Consider the following 8,474-nt stretch of genomic DNA (forward strand, 5'->3'; position numbering starts at 1 on the left):
TTTGGCAAAAGAATATGTTTTAGAATATTAATTTGTATTTGACTTTTGTTTCTTGGAAAGAGGGAGATGCACGGGAATTCATAGTAGATGATATGTGACCCTACCTGAGGGTGACTCAATTCCGTGCTTGGGGTTCAAAGTGTTTGCTATTCATAACCTGGGTAATGGGTTAGTGATGGGTTGTCGCACCCCATACAAATTTAATGTGCATAAGAGAATGAAGTATAACTAGGAAGTGACTCCTAGGTCGTCTCTCAAGGACCAACTGCGACTCAGAATTTTAGGTCAAACACACAAGTGGGGGGTTGTGAAAGGTTTTTTTTTTGTGAATGCAAATGAATAAATTAAAATGGAAATTAAACACACCAAGCATAATTAAAAGCATTAAAGTAAAGACTAGAACTATAAAAAAAAGAAAATAAAAATAAAAATAAAAATAAAAATGCAAGATAAGTCACTAAAGAAAATAACATGGTGCCAAATAATTAAACACGTATTGCATAAGGGAATTGATGCATGTAATCAGCATTGTAAACATAAGCAGCAACCTTAGCTTAAATTGGCATGCACCGTGAAGCTAAGGTGAAATATCAATGCCCAAATCCCGTGAACCAATTTGAATGCAATGGTAAAATACGGAAAAGGGGCATTCAATGCTTAAAAATTGCAAAATAAGTTGAAAAGTGGAATGCTGCAAACATTACAAAGAAGCATTAATTGTAATTGGATTGAACCTAGGTTTCCTTAGGGCCTACTCCCTCTTGGCAGTACACGTGCTTCATGCTTTTCAAATAAATGAAGCCTTCAAATGATAAAAAAATAAAGAAAGAGAAGCATGGAAATGCCGTGACGCGTTGCTGCAACTTGCAAAAAGAATTCAATGCCTAATCCATATGCTACTTGTATTCTCCCTAGAAAAAGAAATGACAATGAACCAAGTGCTTCCACGTCTATTAGGATCCGTGCTTCTTCCCAAAACAAAAAGAAAAGCAAAGTAAAAAAAAAAAAAAACTCTCTCTCCTTACACCATCAGAAACCTGGAGACTTCATTCCCCAATAAAGCACAACAAGAGAAAATAAAAATTAAAATGGACAATGGTTTTTTTCCAACAACCGAACGGACCAGAGGAAGTAACCAAGAATCTTCCCTCAAATTTAATCACGGTACAAGCTTACCTACTTCCATCTAATCTCCTTTTTATTCTCCCAAGTGAAATGAAAGCATACACATCCAATCACTGGGCCATCATTTTCATTCAACAAAAGAGACATCATTCCAAGAAAGCTTAGCAAAAGTGTTATTCCATTAACTATTGAAATGAACCGTGAACATCACTTTCTACAATAGAAGAAAAACAAAAATTCTTTCTTCCCTAGAGAACGTAACCAGCAAAGAGAAATGTTCCATCCCAATTGAAAATTGCCGAGACCCAAAAATGCCCCATGCCAATGTTCAGACCAAAAACGCTCTTAGGAAAAAACTTAAGTGACGGCTCCCTATGCTAACGTTCCAGACTTGCAAAATGGAAAGAAAAAAAATATGCTTCCTTCTTCCCAATGGTAATAGCGTTGCAAGAAATAAAAGAAATATGTTATTCATTCCCTCATCAAATAAAACCGTGAACAAGCAAAGACATTCCTCTGGAAAAACATTCAGCCAAAATTCAAAATTGCCGAGAGTCTGGAACAATGCAATGTGACGGCTGCTACTACATCCCTAGGACCAAGCGTCACTAAATGAGAGGGTGGGGTCCACCCAAAAAACCCTAGTGCCATGTGTCCTACTCTACCATTGGGCTTAAACTGTTTTACCAAAATTAGCCCACATTACAAAAATTGGTTTTAAAAAAACTAATCTATTAAATTAAAATTTGACTAATTCAAAAGTTTCTTTGTGGAGAGTCTTGAATGAATTGATGTCTTCCCTAATGTCCAAAATTGTATCTCCAAAATTTTCCTGCAATAAATAATGTAATTAATTAGCTCAGAAAATTCAAATTAATTAAAATTAGAATTTCCGGTCAAATTAAGCACAATTAGCAAAAGTGGAAATAGGGTCGAGAAAATATTGACTCATCAGTTAGTAATTGTTCAGGGAAATAGGGTGTCATAAGTTTATTAGTATTTTGTGTATATTGTGGGTGTTATCTATGGTCATGCCTTATAAATGGCAAGGTAGGAAATATGTGACGTAATGTCTAGGCAATGTTTTATAAAGTGTTGATTGAAATCTGTATTGTAATTATTTAAATTGTAATGTACATATAATTGTGGAGGACTTCCAACCATGTATTTGCATGTTCTTTACAGAGGTTAGGAGAATGGTTGTGGTGATCGATTTTATAAACATATTGTTAATAGGATGTGAAAATCCTACTTTGGTAAGTAGGTCCTGTTTTGATAAACAGGAGAGTGAAAGTTCTGCTTTGGTAAGTAGGCCCTGTTTTGGTAAACAGGATCTTAAAAGTCCTGCTTCGGTAAATAGGCCCTGTTTTGGAAAACAGGATCTTGAAAGTCCTGCTTTGGTAAGTAGGCCTTGTTATGGTAAACAGGATCGTGAAAGTCCTACTTTGGTATGTAGGCCCTGTTTTGGTAAACAGGTTGAGGGGCCAGAGTATAGAAGAAATATAGTGTTTAATGGTCATAGTCGTAGTATTTTATATAGTGGTATTTTTATATGATGTTTTGGTGTTGTATATGAAACTTTGTATTTTATTTGGTGTTGTCGTGTATTTACAGAAAGCCGTGATATTTTTATATGATGTTTTAATGTTGTATATGAAGCCGTAATGTTTTATATGGTGTCGTGGTGTTTTATAGAAAACGGTAGTATTTTCTATGATGTTATGATATTTCTTGAATGTATGGTTGTGTTAGATACTTGGTATGCATTTTGGAAATGTTCCTAGGAAATCAGTGATGATTGAAATGTTGTGAGTTTAATTTAAGTAGGGGAGTTATGAGCTTATGTCTTAATTGATAATTGATTTATTATATTATATATTATCTCTGAATTAGATGTTAATCCCGTTACCTCACCCTTGCATTTGTGGTGATGGTTTCCACCTACGATGATCGTATTTATACGGGAGCAGATGATATTACATATGTTGTTGCTGATGATGTCGAAGCGGTAGAGAACGAGAGACGAGTGGGGAATTATTTTTTGGGCTTTCAAAAGGATGTTTGTTTTGATTTATTTAAACAAAGTATAAAGAGTTTAGTATGTTATTTCAAGTTTATTATTCTCGCATGTTTTTATTTATTTTCAAAATAACTTAATAAAAATTAAAAATTTTACTATATGATGGTATCAAAGTTTTATTTTCCTAAATAATGGATGTTCTTTTACTTACGCTAACATCCTAAATCGGGATGTTACATAAAGCATTTATAATATAAATCAATTCAATACATGAGACGTTCTTCAACTCCTTTGGCAACTGAGAGAGAGTCTTCGTCAAATTCTCCAATTGTTGAGTTATGATTTTATTTTGAGTAAGCAAGGCATCCTGAGATTGTAATTGTAGAACTCCCTTCTGTTGAGGTGGAGCTCCTCTTTCACTATGCATCTCATTGTCATTAGTAGCCATATTTTCAATCAATTCAAAAGCTTCCTCTGGAGTCTTGCACTTGATATTACCTCCAGTTGAGGCATCTAACACCAATTTGGTTTGTGAACCAAGACCTCCAAGGAACAGAATGACTACTGTTGCTTCGTCAAAGCCATGTGTGGGAGTCTTCCTTAAGAAGCCCTTGTATCTTTCCCATGCTTGACCTAAAGTTTCTTCCATGCCTTGCCTGAAAGAAGAAATTTCTTGCTTACCCTTTTTGATTTTTGACTGTGGGAAGTACTTGTTCAGAAACTTTGAGACCACAACTTCCCATTCAGTAAAGTTATCCTCCGGGAAAGAATTCAACCATAGCTTAGCATTGCCTCCCAATGAGAAAGGAAACAAACTAAGCTTTATAGCGTCATCTGGAACACCATTGATCTTCACAGTATTGTAAATCTCGTTGAATGTAGCCAGATGCTCATGTGGACTTTCATGAGACAGTCCATTGAATTGGTTGCTCTTCACCAATTGTATCAACGCCGGTTTCACCTCCATATTTGTAGCATTGACCATCGGTCTAGCAATGCTGTTAAAGTGATGAGGGCCAACAACAATTGTGTAATCCGCCAGAGTGCGTCTGCCATTATTCTCTCCAGCCATCTTCTTAGTACTCTGGTCAGATCCTTGCGGTAAGGGTTGTAAATGTGTCTCTGGAGAAGGAAAAAATTCTCTAGATGTTCTGTTTCTCCTTCTCCTTCTAGTTCCACTCAATCCTTCAAGAAGAGGTTTAAAGTTTTTCTTCCTCCTAGTACAAATTGTATCATGCATACACAAGAAAACAAAACCCTAGAAAGCAATTATTAGAACAAAAATAAAAACAAAATAAAAAAAAATCAAGTCAAAGTTAATCAATAATCACACAAATAGAATAGTTAAACCACGAGTCCCCAGCAACGACGCTAAAAACTTTTATGACTCTGACAAGTGTACCGAATCATATCAAGTAATATAAATGGTAAGACCAAGTATCGTTTTTCCTAGAGACTCACGACCTAGACATTCACGTGGTTTCTTGATTAATTAAGACTTGAAAACAAAATCATTGAGTTTATAATGCAGAAAAGAAATATGAATGCAAATGTTGATCAATTGACAATAAGAATACACAGGTGATTGATGTATAAAATATGGAATGATTATGTTGTTGGGGTTTCCGACTTATCCTATCCACTCTCATGTATTTATGAATTCGTCTTCTTCACTCAATTATTAACGTCACTNTCTAAAGTACTTAAAACCTGATGTCTTAGTGAAGAAAACCTATCCTTAATTACGAGTTCATACAATTCCTAGCATCCCTAATAATTAATTCTGAAGAACAAGAGCTTAAGATGATCAACCCTCATATCCCTATGTTTAGGTAATACTGCTTTTCGGAGAGTTTTCCCAATTCTAGATTTCCTCGTATGTGTCCATATCGACAAAATCAATAATCATGCTATTTAATGAGTTAAACAAAGCAAGCATAGAGTATAGAGGAAAAACCCTAACAAGTAATGAAGTAAACCATTTATAATATAAATCAATTCAATACATGAGAGTTTCAAAGGATTACATCGTTTCCCCAACAACAATGGAAGTTTAGTTCATCGTAGACATGGTAAAACTAGATGAAATATGGAAAAGAATGAAAGATAAAACCCTAAAAGTTGAAGATCGGAGCTTCCGTATCCAAATCCTCCTTCAAGGGGTGAGAAGGAGTGTTTCTGCACCTCTTTCTATCAAAAGATACCCTCTCTAGGTCGTCCAAATCATTAAATAGTTCTTAAAAATAACAGAAAACACAACTTGAGCCCACTCGCCGGTGCTTAGTGCCCCACTTAGGGCGCCTAGGCATGAGTGCGAGAGCTTCTATGCTTAGCACCCCTAAAAGGGCAGTCAGGCGATATCTGCGACACTGAAGTTGTGATCAGCGTCCCTGAAGGGCACCCAAGCGCCAATGCGAGAGCTCTGCGCTGAGCGCCTCCAAAAGGGCGCTCAGGCGCCATCTGCGACTCCTCTTTGTGCTAATTTTCTAGCTTTCCTGAGTCCCAACTCCTTGCTACTTCAACTTCTTCTTCCAAATCATCTTAGTTCCTGTCAAAACAAGGAGAACCAAGCAAAAAACCAATAATTCAACCTTCAACTCTTTTATTCTCACAACTAAAGAAAAAGCATGATTTCAAGCTAGTTTCTAAGTCATAAAGGGTGTTTTTAGTATCAAAATTAAGTATAAAATAATGGTGTTTTCAACCGTTATCAGAAAGCTAAACCCATATATCCCATATATTTTTTGATGATGACAACAGCATAAATGTTTTAATAGTTTCTTGCACACATTAAGCAAAGTTGTTGTTTATATATTTGATTGTGCTTGAACTATATGTTATGCATATTCATTGTGTTTATATATCTGTGATTATATTTGTGATATGCATATTCATTGGTTAAGGTTGACAAAACTCTTTGAACCTTGTATATCTGGATGAATAAATTGTTTACACAGTTTATAAAATTTGTTTCATTTCATCTGATATCAATACATGATTAATTGTGGCAAACTACTAGTTTTAACCGATTACATTATGTGGATAATCAATTAAAACTCGGGTCTTTGCTTATACTTGACTACTGAGTGCATTGATGAGTTTTGAATGAAAAAGTTTTCAAATTTGCTTAAGTATGGTACTTAACCAATTATACTATTTTCTTAATAGGTTAAAACACATGTGCATTAAAAACTTGTTTTTTGATAAAGTCATAACTACCATAATGGTCATATTTTTAAATGTTATGACTTGCATTAATTACATAAATCGATTACATGCAACGCTTAATTTGTTAAATGTGAAAAATGTAATTTTGTTAAGGAAGTATTAATTGGTTAATCGATTACATTAAGAATGTAATTGACTGTTATATCTATAAATAGACGCATAACTCTTTGCATTAAACAACATTTTGAATTATAACTTTCATATCTGATAAAGTTTGTTGAGTTCCTAATTATAGGAACATCTGTTCTCCAAGAATCAAGAAGAATTTCATTTGGAAGAAATCATATCAAGGATTCTTGAAGAGTTGTTGTGCATTCAAAGTCTGATCAATTTGCACTGTGAGGTATTCTTCTAGAAGATCAGAATCATTTGCAATCTGTTGTGATTGTGGCTTCCTGTTGCTAAGGCTAGGAAGAGAACTTGTGAAGTTCTGGTTACTTTGAGTATGGTATCTCAAAAGGGTTGACAGAAAGAGGATTGTTCTTTTTAGGTGTATACTATAGTAGATTTAAAGTTAGATAGGAGAGTACATTGAGAGGGTGTCTTTGTATTTCTTGTTGTAAAACTTAATCTATATAGTAGAATCCTTTCAATCCCAGGTTGATTGAAAAAAGACTGGATGTAGTCAGTTGAGGTCAAACCAGTATGAATTGTGGTGTTGATCTTTTTATTCTTTCTCTTTTACATTTTCTTACTTTCTTTATTTTCTTGCATTCCAAGAAAGATTCAAAGATTTTGAAAAAAGTTTTAAAAAAACAATTTTTATAAAACAAAACCAATTCATCTCCTCTTTGTTGAGAAACTTGGCCTACTATTCTCTACAAGAAGTGTTGAGGCATGTGGTGGAGGTGTGCTATGTTGGTGGTTACCATTAAAATTGAGAGAGTGAGTTTTTGAAATTTTTTTGTGTCAAACAGATGAATAAATTTGTTATAAATCTTCTAATTCTTAATTAAATATCAAAATTCAACGATAAATCAATCTGATATTGAAATCCGATTGGATATCAAAATTCGATTGTCCCTTTGTTGAATATTAAAATCTAATGTTTTGCTTTCGATCTCAATATCCAATATATGATTTTTTTCAATTCGGATATCAAAATCCTACAGTGATTTGTTGTACAATAAATGTAATTTAATATAGATTGTCAAATGAAATCATGAGTGGATTTTGAATTTTAATTTTATATATATTCTGAAACATTTATAATAATATTGAAATCAATGAGTAGATTTTTTTTAATGCATTATGGCTTTTAAAATCTATAATTCAATATTTATTAAATTTTAATGATTTATTAAGTGTTTGAATTTATATTTTATTAATTAAATTGATAGTTTTAGTTATTTGAATCTTTTTATATTTATTTTAACTAAATTGATAGTATTAGTTTTCCAAATTTTTAATTTAATATTTATTAAATTTTAAAGGCAATCAATTACAAAGGTTGGCTTTTGAAATTTTTAATTTAATATTTAAGAAATTTTAATGATTTATTAAGTCTTTAAAATTATAGATTTTTTTAATTGATTTTTAAAATGATTTATTAAGTTTTATTTTTTTTTTACATTCATAATTCATTAATATATTATTACAAATAAAAAAAATTAAATTCTATAAAATAAAAAAAAATTAAAATCAATATTAAATATTTACAAACTAAATTATTTATTTCAAAACAAATATAATTAATTCAAATATTTATATAAATAAATAATTAAGTAAAATAAAACAAATTAGTTAAAATAAAAATAAAAAAATCATAAAGTAAATAAAACATAAAATAATTCAAAATAATAATTAATTAATTAATTAATTAAAATATATATATATATATATATATATATATATATATATATATATTCATTAATAACTACCTTTTATTTTATATTTTAAATTAAATTTTAAAATTATTAAAATATCCTTAGATTTAAAGTTTTTTTTTAAACAGAGACATTTTTGTAACCTAAAACTTGGTACACTTTGCTAAAATCTATCAACTGAAAACTTCCTTACACAAATTAACAAATCTCATATATATATATATATATATATATATATATATATATATATATATATATATATATATATATATATA

This window comes from Vigna radiata, unplaced genomic scaffold, assembly GCF_000741045.1.
Source record: "Vigna radiata var. radiata cultivar VC1973A unplaced genomic scaffold, Vradiata_ver6 scaffold_507, whole genome shotgun sequence".
Taxonomy (NCBI): domain Eukaryota; kingdom Viridiplantae; phylum Streptophyta; class Magnoliopsida; order Fabales; family Fabaceae; genus Vigna; species Vigna radiata.